The sequence below is a fragment of the Agrilus planipennis genome, unplaced genomic scaffold (assembly GCF_000699045.2).
Source record: "Agrilus planipennis isolate EAB-ADULT unplaced genomic scaffold, Apla_2.0 scaffold14, whole genome shotgun sequence".
NCBI lineage: Eukaryota > Metazoa > Arthropoda > Insecta > Coleoptera > Buprestidae > Agrilus > Agrilus planipennis.
Window position 1 is genome coordinate 1,268,728 of NW_020442313.1, and position 15,616 is coordinate 1,284,343.

Here is a 15,616-nt window from a genome sequence, read left to right on the forward strand (position 1 = left end):
GTGGGACCTACTGCGCAGCAACATTAATGTTTATGATTTTGTGACAAGTAGAAAAAATCCATTTAAAATATCTTTTACTTCTGTCAAACTGTTTTGAAATGAAATGAAGGAATTTTAAAAGTAATTTATTTTTAACAATGTCTTTTGTACATCCACATTGGTTGCATTATATGCTACTGTTTCGGTTTGGGTATTGTTAATTATGAAAACTATTAAATCTTGAGTCGTTTAAAAATCGACTGAAGTAATTGAATTGCGAAATTGATGAACACGGATTATGTTAATTGTATGTGAAAAGAAAGTAGTATTTATTATTAAATTAACGTAACTATAATAGCAAAAACCACTGCCAGATAGATCAATACAATTTTTCAAAGTCTTGATAATAAGAGGGATGATGGATCAGCCCATTTTGAAACAAAATACACAATCTTTATTTATGTTTTATCTTCGCATTATAAAGAAAAGCTATTGTTAAAAAGGTTGATTATTTTTGTAGGAAACATATTTTAAGACGTATTGAGAAGGCATAAAGGTCTAGTCAAATACATATTAGAGGCAGAAACAGGAGTTAGGAGGGGTAGAGGTATACCTAGGTTAGATTACTGTTCACAAATAGTTAAGGATGTGGGTTGTTCTAGTTTTATACCGAGCGGCATGGCCTAGAGGTCTAGACCATTGCTTAGTATTTGGGAGGATGCCGATTCGATTCCGGGTCCGTTTGCCTTGGTCCAAGTTTTTCTGTGGTTTCCTTGGATGAGTTAGGCAAATGCTGAGGCAGTAATATTCCACAGATAATCTTTCACTCTCTTCTGTCTTCATTTCGTCCGTCTCATCTTTCTCACCCGAACCACCATCCACCCATTCCCACGATTCCTGAAAGCAGGCTGAAGAGGGCCTTCCGCCCTACCTTCCGGCATAGTCCAGGATTACTGGCTGGTGGGAATGAAACACCCAAAAGTTTTTTTTTTCTAGTTTTATGGATATGCGATAATTAGCTCAGGACAGGAAAAAGTGGAGGTACGTGTCCAACCAGTCTTAGGACTGACCCTATGATGATGATGAGATATAAACTGATTTAATGAAACTCAAGACGAACGTATTATGTACGAATGAATTCAACTGAGCAAAACTGGGATCAAAAGAATGACTTTGATTTTCGAAAATTGTACATTCCAAAATGTTTATTAATTAATTTAGACTGTTCGTAATGTTAAAGAAAGAAGTGTAAGGTAGGATGGAAAGTTTTATCTTCCTTTTTATGTTGGAGAAAGAAAGATGAGACTGATGAAATGACAGCGAAAGACCAGAAAGAAAGAATTTTACTACCCCAGATTATTTGTTTAAATCAATGGCATTTGAAATTTTTTGTCTTGGAGACCGTGTATGATTTTTTTCTGTTTTTTGTAAACCTGCCCTCTTTCTAATTAGTGATAACCAAAACTAGTCTTGGTCTTGGTCTTGCGAAAATGCAAGACTAAAACCATGACCAAGACTGTCTTTATACTAGCAAGATCAAGGTCTATACCGAACGGACAAGACGAAAACTAAAACGAAGATCGAATGAATAAGACCATAACTAAATCTAAGACCAAATATGCAAGACCAAGATCAAATACGCAAGACTAAAGAAAAAACGATTTCTTTCGGTGGATTTATTATTTTAATATATTATTTTCTTGGAACAAACCATTTTTAGTATTTGAAATTTTCAGTTTGTTTTATTAAATTTTAATACTAAAATATAAAAAAGAAATTTTATCACTGTTTGAAAATAGGGAGCTAACGTATGTCTCAATAACACAATATAGAGACAAACTAAGTGTCAGGTTAAATGAGCATGTCCAAGACCTATCACGCAATAACAACACCGAAACTATATCAACAGCACTAAGACCAAAACCGAGACTATATCAGTAAGACCAAGATCAAGACTAGAAGTATTTGTCCCAGTCTTGGTCTTGGTATAACTTTGCCGATAACTGTTTCTAATCTTAAATTGGTAAAAATTTATCAATTTCAGATACGTGTTTAACAGAGCTAGCACATTGCTGATCAATTTAATAGGTTTAACCGTATTAGTTGAAATACAATTAATCAAGGTGAAAACAGAATTTTTATATGTAGTTATATTTGTTGAAGTAAAAACGACCTTAAAGTAGTGATAAGCAAAGCAAGACCAAGGTACCATGGAATCGCAAAATTCTTTAAACGTAGCTCTAAATCTTCATCATGTTTCATAAATATTTGCAGTTCGTGGTCGCCTTTACAGGTCAATATAAATCACTTTGGAAATCTTTGACCGGAATGAACTAAAGAAATCACAGAAAAGCTCAGTGCGAGTGCACCCGGAATCGAATCTATATCCTTATCCGAATCCTAAGAAATGGTTTAACCTTTGACCAAAGAATCCCAGAATAAAAACGGCGCAAACCCACAAAACCCGTTGTATCGAAAATCTAAAACGAAAGTACCTACATAAAATGTAGAAACATGTACAAACGGTTCTTATTTACACTCATGGACCGATTATTATGTTTAGTGAGAATTTATGAACTTATTTACCGTATTATTAATTAAATTTCATGTCGTGTCTTGACATTTCTGCTATTATCTGCTAACAGTGGATACTTCGTGGGGGATTCCCTCAACTTTATTACATAATTTAGATTTCCGGCACGTGGCAAATCTTCTGATTTAGAAATTTGATTTTTTCACATCTCCAAGGGATTGTAGATCTGGATATTGACATCTCCACGCGTTCCTGAGAAAAAGGGCCTTCATAGACGAAAAAAAAAAGATTTTCTTATAAGGGTTACTTTTTTGTTTTTGAGTTACGAAAGCCTAAAAATAGACGATGACCAGCCACTGACGAAAATTTTTAAGTAAACTTAATGTACCTTGTACTTTCGCAATCACCACGATTTAAAAAATATTTTATATAGTATTGTTGCAATAAGAAACAGTACGAAAGACAAAATACGTCACCTTACATTGCTCTAAGCTGCGAATGTCATTTTATGCTATAAAAAGCTTATGTTGGACAATTTTTTAAATATTTTTCGACTTTGATTTCATTAAATAAGTAGGTGGAAAAAGCTACTAATTGAAAAACAATATTAATTATTTTACTGATTTTTTATTGGGTGTTATTTTGGACTGCATAAAATAAATATATAAAGTAGCATAAAATAAATGTGTGTAGTAATTATATCATTTATGGTTTCATTCACAATTATATAAGAAATGCTTTTAACAATCGTACATATGAAATTGCCCATAAAAAATATTAATTACTTAATTTTTTAAAGGAAAAAAGGTGAAATATTTATGCAAATACAAAAAATAAAACAGCAGCGTGCCTCCTGTCTAATTAGGAAAACGCTAATTTGCAATTTGTAATTATTACGCAATTTGTTAAACTAATTGTAAGTATAGGGACAAGTTCGTTAATGAACAATATTATTTAATTACATATGTTTTGCAATTGTTTATACGTGCTGGTACGCATCATCTTATTTTTCTGTTTTGTTTTGTGACGCTAAACATCTAAAACAATTTCTTTAAGGAAGTAAAATTTTTTTGAAATTTGGATGCAGTGTCATTGATCTTAAAATAGAAAATGTAAGGCTAATTAAGTCAATCAGTTTGCGAAATAAATTACTATTGAATAGGAGATGCTAATTTGAATAACAAATAAGTTTTTTAAAAGAAGAAGTAAAGTTTATAATAAAAAAAAAACGATTCCGTTCTGGAAGCTTCCTTGATGAATTTTAGTGTAGGTATATCTCAAGAAAAATATTCAGATTTTTATTGACGTAACGATAATCTCGCTGTCACATGACGTAAAATGTGAGTAATTATAATTTTCAGATAATTTTCATTAAGAATTCAATAGCAACACTTACGTCAGTAAGTATATATTATATTGTTTTATAATTATTTGATGTTTAGATTCTAGAACACTTCTTTCTCCTAAAACCCAAAGTCACTTCAACTTTGTAACTGTACCATAAGAAGATTAGTCGAATTATTACATTGGCACAGGCTAATTATAAAGAAACAACGTCAGAACTAATTACTCTTAACCTCTAGCTCGAAAAGTAAATTATTTATTACCGGAGTACAAAAACAAAAACGGCTAAATTTACACACTGCGGTATAGTAAAAGTTATTTGTAATATATTTTTACACAAAATCTGTAATTTTACTTTGACTGATTAGACAAATATAAATTACAAATTTTTGTCAAGATATTTTGTAAAAAAAATCTGCTCACAATATTTTGAATGGCAATTGTAGGACTGTCGGATATTTGTAAAATAATTTCTTGGATATCTTCACCAGATGGCAGACTGATCGAATTTACTCCGTCAGCTCTCTCTCGCTCTCTTTGCAAACAGTAAATAAGAGGAAGAGAGATGTCCACTAACATGTTCGATTTTTGGTCAGCGTTGCAATGAAAATTTTCTTAGACTAAGGGAATTTACAGCCAGTGATAGGGAGAAGGGAATTTTTATTTAATTTATAATATAATTTAATTTTTGTACCAAATGAATTCTTGTTGCCTAAAAGTTATCTGTACTTTGAAAATTTCTTTAAATATTTATACATTACTAAAAAAGAACGGTCTACTGCAACCAAAATGGAGTTCTGCATTATAGATTTTTTTAAATCAGTACAGATACATTCTAGTTGAGCATTTTGAAATTGAACTTAAGCCCTTAACGAGAAGCGGCAACTGGCGAAATCTTTCCCAAAATTTACTTACGTAAGGTCGTAAAGATAGGAGACGAAAAATTAGAACAAGTGGCTGATTTTAGATATCTAGGAAGTCAGATAAATCAGGACGGAAGGAGTATTAGGGATATAAAGCACAGGATAGCGCAGGGTCGTGTCGCACTTCTATGCTCGCGAACGTTTAATTTAGAAATTCGGCACGGCGTTCTACGGGTGCGAAACATGGACAGTGGGCGCAGCGGAAAATAAAAGGTTAAAAGCGTTCGAAATGTGGTGTTATAGGCGGATGATGAGGATAACGTGGGTAGAAAAGGTTAGAAATAAAGAGGTATTAGAAAGAATAGGAGAACAGAGGACTCTATGGAAGTCAATAAGAAATGGGCGAGATAGGTTAGTAGGATACCATGAAGGTCTAGTCAGAGACATATTAGAGGCAGAAACAGGAGTTAGGAGGGGTAGAGGTAGACCTAGATTAGATTACTGTTATAGTTAATACTATAATAGTTAAGGATGTAGGATGTTCTAGTTTTAGGGAAATGCGAAGTTTAGCTCAGGATAGGAAAGAGTGGAGGTACGTGTCCAACCAGTCTTAGGACTGACGACCTTATGATGATGATGAAGGTCGTAGTGCAGAGTACATCAAATACGCACAATTTTTTGTAGCTAATTATTTGAATATCCAAACAATAATTAGATATAATTAATTATATTAACGAAAAGAAGACGAACTTTATGTTTATTAAAATTAAATAGTGCACCCGTGTATAGGTAATTCTAGTTAATTAAAGTAGCTATGTTTGAACTTTATTATGCAATATACCTGCTTATATTATAAATTAAAAAAAATAATTATTGTACTTTATTGGAAACTTCATTTTAAAATAAAAAAATCTAATTTCGAAATTCAAATTTTTACTTCGATTAAGATGTAGGCATTCCAAGAAAGAATTTTGCGTTTTTTAAAAGAGAACTTTTATTGGAGTTGATTGATTGAGTGTATGCTGATTGGTCCTTGAACCTAACATTGTTTCTTACTATATCTGAAACAGTGCATTATCTTACCATATACATAATACTGGAAAAAGTACTGTCCCAGTGAAAACCGCAAATCATCTAAGAATATTTAATTCGAATTTAATTGTTAAATTTATTGAAAACGTTGTGAATCACTTACAATTTATAAAGACAGTTTACAAACCACAATATCTTACGTGTTGTATAAAATACTTAACAGTATTCAAAATCCGGTTTGAAGGCATATTGAAAAAATTAACTTATAAACTGTTTTCATAGCCTATGTGTAAAAAAGAGAATTTTATTTCAGGGTCACTGGTAATTTTCTTTTAATTTTCTTATCTAATTACTTGACCAAAAATTACTATAAGCCTATGGAAACGGTAGGCACTTACTTAATTTGGCGTAGACACTAATTAAATAAAGTAATGAGCCGCTACTTGTTTTTTTTTTTCATTTAATTTTTTTGAATTAATTTCCTCAGTAGAATAACATAATTGGATTTGGGAATAATTAAGCATAATTTCGTATTCAGAAACATTTCTTTATTTTAATTTGGGTAAAGATCAATGTTCATAAGCATTAATTTTTGTATAATACTATGGTGTATATATGTATTTATTTTTGATTATTTGTTATTATAAATATTATAAGTAACAAAAAAGAATGATTATTTATTAAAGGTGTATGTAGTATGTTTGGACGACGACACTGCATGAGTGGGAAACATAAACGGTGGATGTTGCGGAAAAGATGTGGTGTTATAGGAGGATGCTAAAATATCATCTTAAACATAAGGAGAAAGAGTAGAAGAACAGAGAGGGCATGAAAGGCTAGTTGGAGACATATTAGAAGCAGAAACAGGAGTTAAAAGGGGGGGGGGTTAGCAGGAGACCCAGATTTGATTACTGTTCGCAGGTAGTTAGAGATGGGTAGGTAGCTGTAGTTTTCGAGATTTACTATGATTGGATCAAGACAGGAAGAAAAAGAGGTGCTCGGGCTAAAGACATTATGATGGTTATAATTGTCAATATTAATACGTAAAAAAAGAAAACAAAAAGTAGTGAAAGCGAATAGAAAGGAGACGAAAAATTAAAAGAAGTAGTCGACTTAACGTATTCAGGAAGTTAGATAAGTCAGGATGGAAGGAGTAGTAAGGATATAAAGCAGAGGATAGAGCAGGATCGAGTCGCCTTCAATAGATAGAAATCACTTCTATGCTCGCGAACGATTAATTTAGAAATTCGAAAAAGATTGTTAAATGTGTATGTCTGGAGCGCATCGCTGTACGGGTGCGAAACATGGACAGTGGGCGCGGCGGAAAAGAAATGGTTAAAAGCGTTCGAAATGTGGTGTTATAGGCGAATGAAGAGGATACCATGGATAGAGAAGGTTAGAAATGGAGAGGTATTGGAAAGAATAGGAGAACAGAGGACTCTATGGAAGTCAATGAGAAGTAGGTGAGATAGGTTGGTAGGACACCTTTTCAGGCATGAAGGTCTAATCAGAGACATATTAGAGGCAGAAACGGAAGTTAGGAGGGATAGAGGTTCACCTAGATTAGATTACTGTTCGCATATAGTTAAGAATATGGGTTGTTCTGGCTTTATGGATATACGAAGATTAGCTCAGGATAGGAAAGAGTGGAGTTGCGTATCCAATCAGTCTTTGGACTGACGACCTTATGATGATGAATAAGTGTATGTTACAGTATTATTTCACTCCATACAAGTTCAAAGACGATTACTTATATCACAGATAATAGTTAGTCGGTCAAGTCCTGTTTTAGATATTTCATCACAAACCGAGGAAATCATTTATTGCTTCATTTAAATGTTTTAGCTATTTACCATTAATGCAAGTCGGATCAATAATTAATCTGTGGTTATTTAAGTATTTCGTAAGTATCCACCTCGAAATGATAAAAAGCGAAGCCTAATAATACAACTTTTGGTTAACATAGAATTGTGAAATTTGTTACAAATAAAAGAATTGTTTTTTAGTGTAGTTATAACGAAACAAACTTATTTTCTTTGATCTTGAATATGCCCTAAGTGGGTTTTATTAATTCTTTATTCGGCAACCACAAGAACGTATGGTTGAAATATAAATAATTACTTACAGAAATCGAGTTATCATGAATTAAATTGGAAGAATAAAATTACATTCGATTTAAACACATTTGTAATGAAAAATCGGTACTAGCGGAGAGTTTTGAATGGGAAATTAGAAGATAGGATTGGTTAGATTGTCCTTCTGTGATTCTCTGGTAGTACAAAATAAAATCATGTAATATGTAGATATTAATTTAATTAATTCGGGATAAATTTTATTTTTATACACTGTTTGTACATTTCCAAAGTACATGTTATTTTATAAAAGTTGGTGATGCTTCCAATTGTCTAAGACATAAAAGAATAGCAAATAACGAACCCCCGGTTGTAACGACCTAAATTCTTAGCCCTTTTGTGTTACACGGGCGTTACCAAGTTGTTCATTTTTGAGTAATTACCTTATATTTGGGGCAGCGTTTGCCCTGGACCACCGGTATTAAGTAACGTCACTGGTCACACTTATAATGAATGGTTTGAACCTTGAACTACCGAATTCTTTAAAACACAATAGAATGCATTAGAATCCTATTAATTACGCGAAATAATAATCATCAAGTTACGCAACGGTTTAAAAATTTGCATGTACTTTGAACTTAGGAAGTTAGAACTTAGAAGATTCTGGTAGTTCTTGACCTGTTGAACAAAAGTCTCAATGGGCGATAAGTTGTAAAAACTTATCTTTTTAAGATCATCATCAACATAAGGTTGTCAGTCCTAAGACTGATTTGGTTGGACACGCACCTCCACTCTTTCCTATCCCGAGCTAATCTTCGCATATTCCTAAAACTAAACCCACATCCTTAACTATATGCGAACAGTAATTTAATCTTGGTCTATCTCTACTCCTCCTAACTTCCGTTTCTGCCTCTAATATGTCTCTGACTAGGCCTTCATGCCTTAGAAGGTGTCCTACCAACCTACCTCGCCTATTTCTCATTGACTTCCATAAAGTCCTTTGTTTTTCTATTCTTTTTAATACCTCTTCATTTCTAACCTTCTCTATCTACGGTATCCTCATCATCTTTTTCCCTTTTTTTGAAGTTAGAACTTAGAAGATTCTGGTAGTTCTCAACCTGTTGATCAAAAATCTCAATGGGCGATACGCACCTCCGCTCTTTCCTACCCTGAGCTAATCTTCGCATTTTCCTAAAACTAGTACAACCCATATTCTTAACTATTTGCGAACAGTAATCTAATCTTGGTCTATCTCTACTCCTTCTAACTCCCGTTTCTGCCTCTAATATGTCTCTGACTAGGCCTTCATGCCTGAGAAGGTGTCCTGCTAACCTATCTCGTCCATTTTTTATTGACTTCCATAGAGTCTTCTCTTCTCCTATTCTTTCTAATATCTCTTCTTTTCTAAACTTTTCTATCCACGTTATCCTCATCATTCGCCTATAACACCACATTTCGAACGCTATAACCTTTTCCTTTCAGCAGCGCCCACTGCCCATGTTTCGCACCCGTACAACACTGCGCTCCAAACATACACCTTTAACAACCTTTTTTGAATTTCTAAATTAAACATTCGCATTGTAATTGAATGATTTGAATTGCCGAATTCGTCAAAACAATAGAATGCTTTAGAATCCTATTAATTACGCAATATAAATACTATCAAGTTACGCAATAGAACACTGTTCAAAATTTGCTTGTACCTTGAACTTGGGAACGTGGTTTTAAAATTTCAGTAAAAAGCGCATGAAAAAAATAGGAAATCATTTCATTTTAATTTTGAATAAATTGAACGGCAAATCGACTGTATTGAACAATATAAAATGTGTGTTTGATTCTGTATTTGAATATCGAAAATAACCCCTTATTTGTTAAAAATCGAAGAGAAACGATTCGCTAACATATGAAGATCACAAAAAAGGCATTTTTGCCCTGTAATCGTAAGTGTTGTCGCCATCTCCTCCTATAATACAATATTCCAGAACTAGTTGGCAGTTAAAATATCTCCCGTCGCCTCTATCCATCCCTTAAAGAAGTCCCACCCAGTATTACGTAATCTAATCAAATCATCCTACTACCGAGAAATCTCATTATAGAAGGTAATTATTCATATTGTGTCCTACTGCAGTTAACGTAAGTAAAAATATCATCCGATAGATACCGACAGGTACAGGTAGTTCAGAATCTCATGAACCTTGACTATTAGTTGTGCAGTAGTGAAACTCTGTCCGCTCCTTAATTCTATATTTATATCTCTTAAAGACGTTAACCATCATTGTCTGCACTTTACAGTTTATCTGGGGCTTCAACTCCGGTTGTATTGTGAGGCACATAGTTAACAACCGAGTCAATGTATTTTCCGAATGTATTACTGCGCATGGCAAGGCTCATGAAATTTTGAATTAGCTATACCTGAAATATGTTAGCTGCAGTGTATTTGGATGCAAGGAAAATCTGTTGTAATTTACAAACTACCGTGTAGCACCCTTGTTAAATTGTATTAATGTTGTTGTTGTAGGTATTTATTCATTTATTTTATATCATTGGTAAATATTATCTAATGTCTTTTTAATGATGGATCTACTTTATTTATGTATTTAAAAAACTTTCGTATATTTTCAGGTAGCCAAGAGATTCGAAAACAAACCTGAAATTAATTAATGGGTTTTTTTGATGTAGACAATTTGTGTGAACTTATTAGTAGGTATTAATTATATCAGACGATGTACAACGTAATTTACAAGTCCTGCACTAAAAATGTTGTTATTATTATTGAATTGACCTTTGGTGCCGGAAATACTAACAATATAATTGTGTTTTCAGTAATTTACTAGTTGTTCAAGGCTACCGATAGATTTTTATTTAGTCAAAAGATGAACACTTTGACAAAACTTTTCAAAAATAACGCGCATAAAGACTAATTTATCGATTTTACAATATTGGCACTAACTCATAATTTGTTTTCAAGTCAGGAACTTTAAATATTTGTAAAGGTAGGTTGAGTGATGTATTGTTAAGAGGATGTAGCTCTTCAAATTAAGCCATCCGTAAAAAAGTTAAATGAGAAGTTAATTTGTGGAAATTACAAATAATGGATATGTTTTTCTTTAAATTTACAACTGTTATATGAACACTTATACTCTTTTCTGTGTCCGAAAATCCAAAACCACTTACAGACTTTCGTTTTTGCTTCCGCAACTGCGGAAGGTCCGCACACTTTTATGCATTCATTTCTGCATCTGTTTTTCCATATTTTTATTTTGGAAGCTTACCGAATTTTTTTAAAAACTGCAAAATTGAGGGTAAGGGCACTTATATTATTGACTTAGCTCTCGTGTCACAATTGTGTATCTTTCTAATTTATTACGCCATGATCTCTTTTTCTACGTAAAGAGCGTTTTTGCCTTTGAAACCAGTCTCAATAGTCTTTTATTTGACAGTCAAGACTAGGGTAAAGTAAGGGACTGTTGGTCAACTTAGCTATAACACAAAACATTATTGAAAGATGGGTAACCTTTTAAGTATGTGTTTTTTTATCACTTTTAAATTTGATATTAAGACTTGCCGAGTCTTGAACCGAGTGCGCTTATTCCTACTCTAAAGTCTAGAATCGCAAGTAATTTTAGGTGGAGTCTGGATGTTTTTTAAAATTTTTATTAAGGTCCAGAAAGAACATACTTCTTCCTCCATAAAATGATATGGGTGGCGCTTAAAGCCCAAACATACTTTGTTGTCAATAGAAAGCTATTTTTCAAATAACTTATTTGGAGTAATTTACTTTCAAAAGTTTTTTTGGCGGGTCAGTTTCTGTCGTTTCGCGGCCCGGACCTGGAACGCGATCCGCCAGTTGCCGGCCATTAGTCTAGACTCCAAATGAACGAGCTAAGCGATTGACGATATATTCGGGATCGATTTTTAATGATCGATGTACATATACACATTTATCAATGATAAACCAGTAATTCGATATTCTGAAGTAGAATTAAGCAAATTAACAAATAAGTCTTAACTCTTCTAAGGCTAGAGAAGCTCTCAGATTTATTATTTCGGTGAAAACTGCTGACAATTATTAAGCAGGAATGCTAGAATTAACATTTCCGGGAGAGGTTGAACTCAGTAACCTCGTCAAGTATACGCTTAAAGCCCTGTATTAAATTTTAGAAGCAAATTCTAATTGTTTTAATTAAAAGTCAAGTAAACAATGTTCCCGTTTTTGCCAATTGGAGACAAAACAGTAGAATATTGTGTTTAAGTTGGATGATGAACGAATAAGTTTTGTGTACAAACACACCCTTGACAAACTTGATTTCAAATAGACAACTATCCAGAAGTCAGACATAAATGTTCGACTAACATAAATTAGAAAATAAGTACATACCCAGATGTAAATTTTTCTTATCTAAATCTATAGGTAGTAGACCTCACAAAAGAAATAATTTTCTAATTGTAATATTGCAATTATACATTTCGGGGAATAATTCTCCATATTCGAAAAAATCAAAAAAATCAATAAGGCTCAATACCCGTGATAGACAAATTATTTACATATAGTAGGGACGTTCAAAATTGGTATAGTACGCAACAAAACTGTCGCATTTACTTTCTTCGGTAAAGATCTAGATGATGGGGGTGGGGGGGATCAAATGAGGAGGTCTCCCCCACCACTGTACCATAAAAAATTCGTGGAGGTCTTACCCCCATAAAAAATTATAGGGGTTCAAAGTTAATAATTTTTATACAGTTCTAGGCATGTAAATATTTATATAGTCATTCTTAAACAATATTCAAAGGTAAAACTAATGAAAAATACATAAAAATATTGAGAAAGTTATATAAAACTTTATCAATAGGGTAGGTTAGGTTTGGTTAGGTTATCGGGTTTTGTTCAAGTGACCATCCTCTTTCGATCCCCCACCTCCACCCGCTTGAAAATAATTGTTTTATTAAATTTTATTTGAATTATAGTGTATGAAAGTTGTCAAAATAATCAACTTTCAACCCCCATAACTTTTTATGGGGTTTTACTCAGGTGACCACCCTCTTTCGATCCCCCCTACCCCACCCCCATCTAACTCCCATGACTTTTTATGGGGGTGCGACCGCTACGACCTTTTTGTGGTAGAGTGGTGGGGGAGACCTCCTCTTTCGATCCCACCCACTCCCACCCCCTTCGGAGGTGGGGGCCATCATCTAGGCCTTTACCCTTTCTTCTTTCAACTTACTAGCTAGACTAGAGCGGTTACTGTCGTTACTGACACAACGCGTACTTAAACATAGGGAATATCGTAAGTATATGAAAGAGATGTAAGAGAGAAATTGCAGCGGACACTAATAAAGAAAAGAAGTAACATTACACCAATTAATGTGTAACAGAAAGAGATACAAACAAGCACAATTTGAGAATGTTGCCAGCATTGAACTTTAATGAAAGTTCTCAGGAATTTTGGAAAGCGAAGATGCTTATTTGAAGATATTATTCCAACCAAGTAGTTATAAAACCGATCCTAATCTTTTCGTACCTAAGCAACCTCTAACCGCGCATCGCTTACTATTATTCACCTCGTCTGTAGTACTTATGAAGCATTTCCTAACTTAACAAGGGCGTGTTCAAAACGCAGCAAATGACTACAGTCCCAAGTGGAAACAAGATGAAAGATACGTCAATTCCCACAGACAATTTATTGCGAACATTGACAGTTTTGATGGTCCCAACTATACGTAGAAGTTTGTACGGAAATTTCAGCGCACAAGTCGAATTGGCACTTGACCGATTTGTTTTTATACCCAAACAGTAGTGCATAATTACCCTTTAAAAATATTCATAGTATTGTTTTGATGTCGAAATACAGAAAAAGATTTATGGGCAAAATTTACTTTAAATTGCTTCTTGTCTCTCTATTTAATCCACTTTTTTTTCTAAACCATCCCACGCGTAAATTACATTTCATTTTGAAATGTGTAAACATTGGTAATATATGTAAAATAAATGCCCAATAAATAACTTAGGCTTCTAATCTTCTCAAAGCAGTTGACTTTGAACCATTTCTTTAACAAAATTTGTACCATTAACTAGTACTTTAGCTCGTATTTTCTTATTAAACTGGTTATGGGATTATTTTTATCATTTAGTAATTTTCCTCTTCGGCTTAAACACATCCACTCTAGGTCCCAGAATATGAACTTTGGAACCAATTTTAATTATATCTCGATATAAATCCACTCAATTTGTACTTTTATTTAATTAATTTCATAGAAGCTATTTGAAAGACTAAGGGACACTTGGTTTCGATATGTAGAAATTGTGTGTGAAAGAAATGTCAATTAACAGTAATTTAATGGTTGTATTGTACGATATTTACAGTTTAAAGCATTTTAGTTAAAAAGCTTTTCATGCGAATGAAAGAATGATTCCCCCTGATGAATATTTCGAGTTGTTACTTGAAATTTCTACTTGCGACTTGAAATTTCGAGATATAACTCGAAACTTCAACTTATAACACTAAATGCTTATTGAATCGCAACCTGGCGTAACCTAACTGAATCCCAACCTAATCTAAGACAATTTTAAGGAGAGACAAGAGTACTGCAGTACTGTTTCGTTCGTGTTCGTCACAACATTGATTGGTATAATTATAGAAGATATCACAAATGGCGTGGTGACCGCCATCTGTAGTACGATGCTACATTTTAGGATTATGTATGCTCCAGCTAGGTCCTGTGTTCTGTCGGAGCTGCCTGCGACGCGCTGATGAGATCCAAAAAGATCGAAATCTCTAACCTCGTCTGGCAGTTTCGACAGAATACAGACCACTTCGAATTATTTTGTTTGGTATAATTATGAATAACGCTAAAAGGCTGTGTGGGTCTGTATGAACTGTTAGGTCCTAGATCCAGACGTTTTATTCGGCAATTGCGGTGACATCTTTATTGACAACATGAGCAGTGAAGATTTTAGCCACAGTTGCCAACGAAACGTTGGGACATAACAGTTTATTTAGACCATTCTACGATACCAAACCCTGTTGACATTTTTGAACTGTGTAAATTGATTAATTGAAGATGTAAGTAGCTCCTGGTAAAGAAAATTATTTATACAAGGCCATCACATAATGACAATTATGCATCATTATCAATAAGAATAGTTGATAATTGTGAATATTTTTTCAAATGAAAATTACAAAAACCGGAAAATTCTGGAAGGGCATTGTAATTTTTATAAACAAAATATAAAAACAGAAGGTCATACACTATTCATTAATCTCACAAGCAGGAATGAAAATTAAAATTAAAAACTAATAAAAAATTTGGATAAAAAGTTCAACAGAAGTGAGCACACTAATGTGTCATTAATGCGATCCATTTGTTAACTGATGTACTTGAACGAAAGTGATTATGAAGTGAAGCTCCAATATGGACTAATTTCTTGTAAGATTACTAATTTCGTCCGCATTTTTGTGTTTAATTGTAATTAATATTATGAATGGGAATGTACACAAGTTTGTTTGTTTGTTTATTACGATTTCACACCTTAACTTGTACACCTTGTACACACATTGTCAGATCTGCAGAAAAGGACCCTTTATCCAGAAAAAATACTGTTCCTGCGGGATAGAAAAATTAGTTTTATGTGGTCGTCGATGATCTTTGAGACGTTTTTAGGACTTTAACGAGAGCGAAGTCGAGGATAAAGGCTACATGGAGAAAATGAAAAAAGAAAATTTACCTAAATATTAAAGCGATATTTACAATTTATCCTACTAAATATATATATATATAAAAATTATAATTTGAAC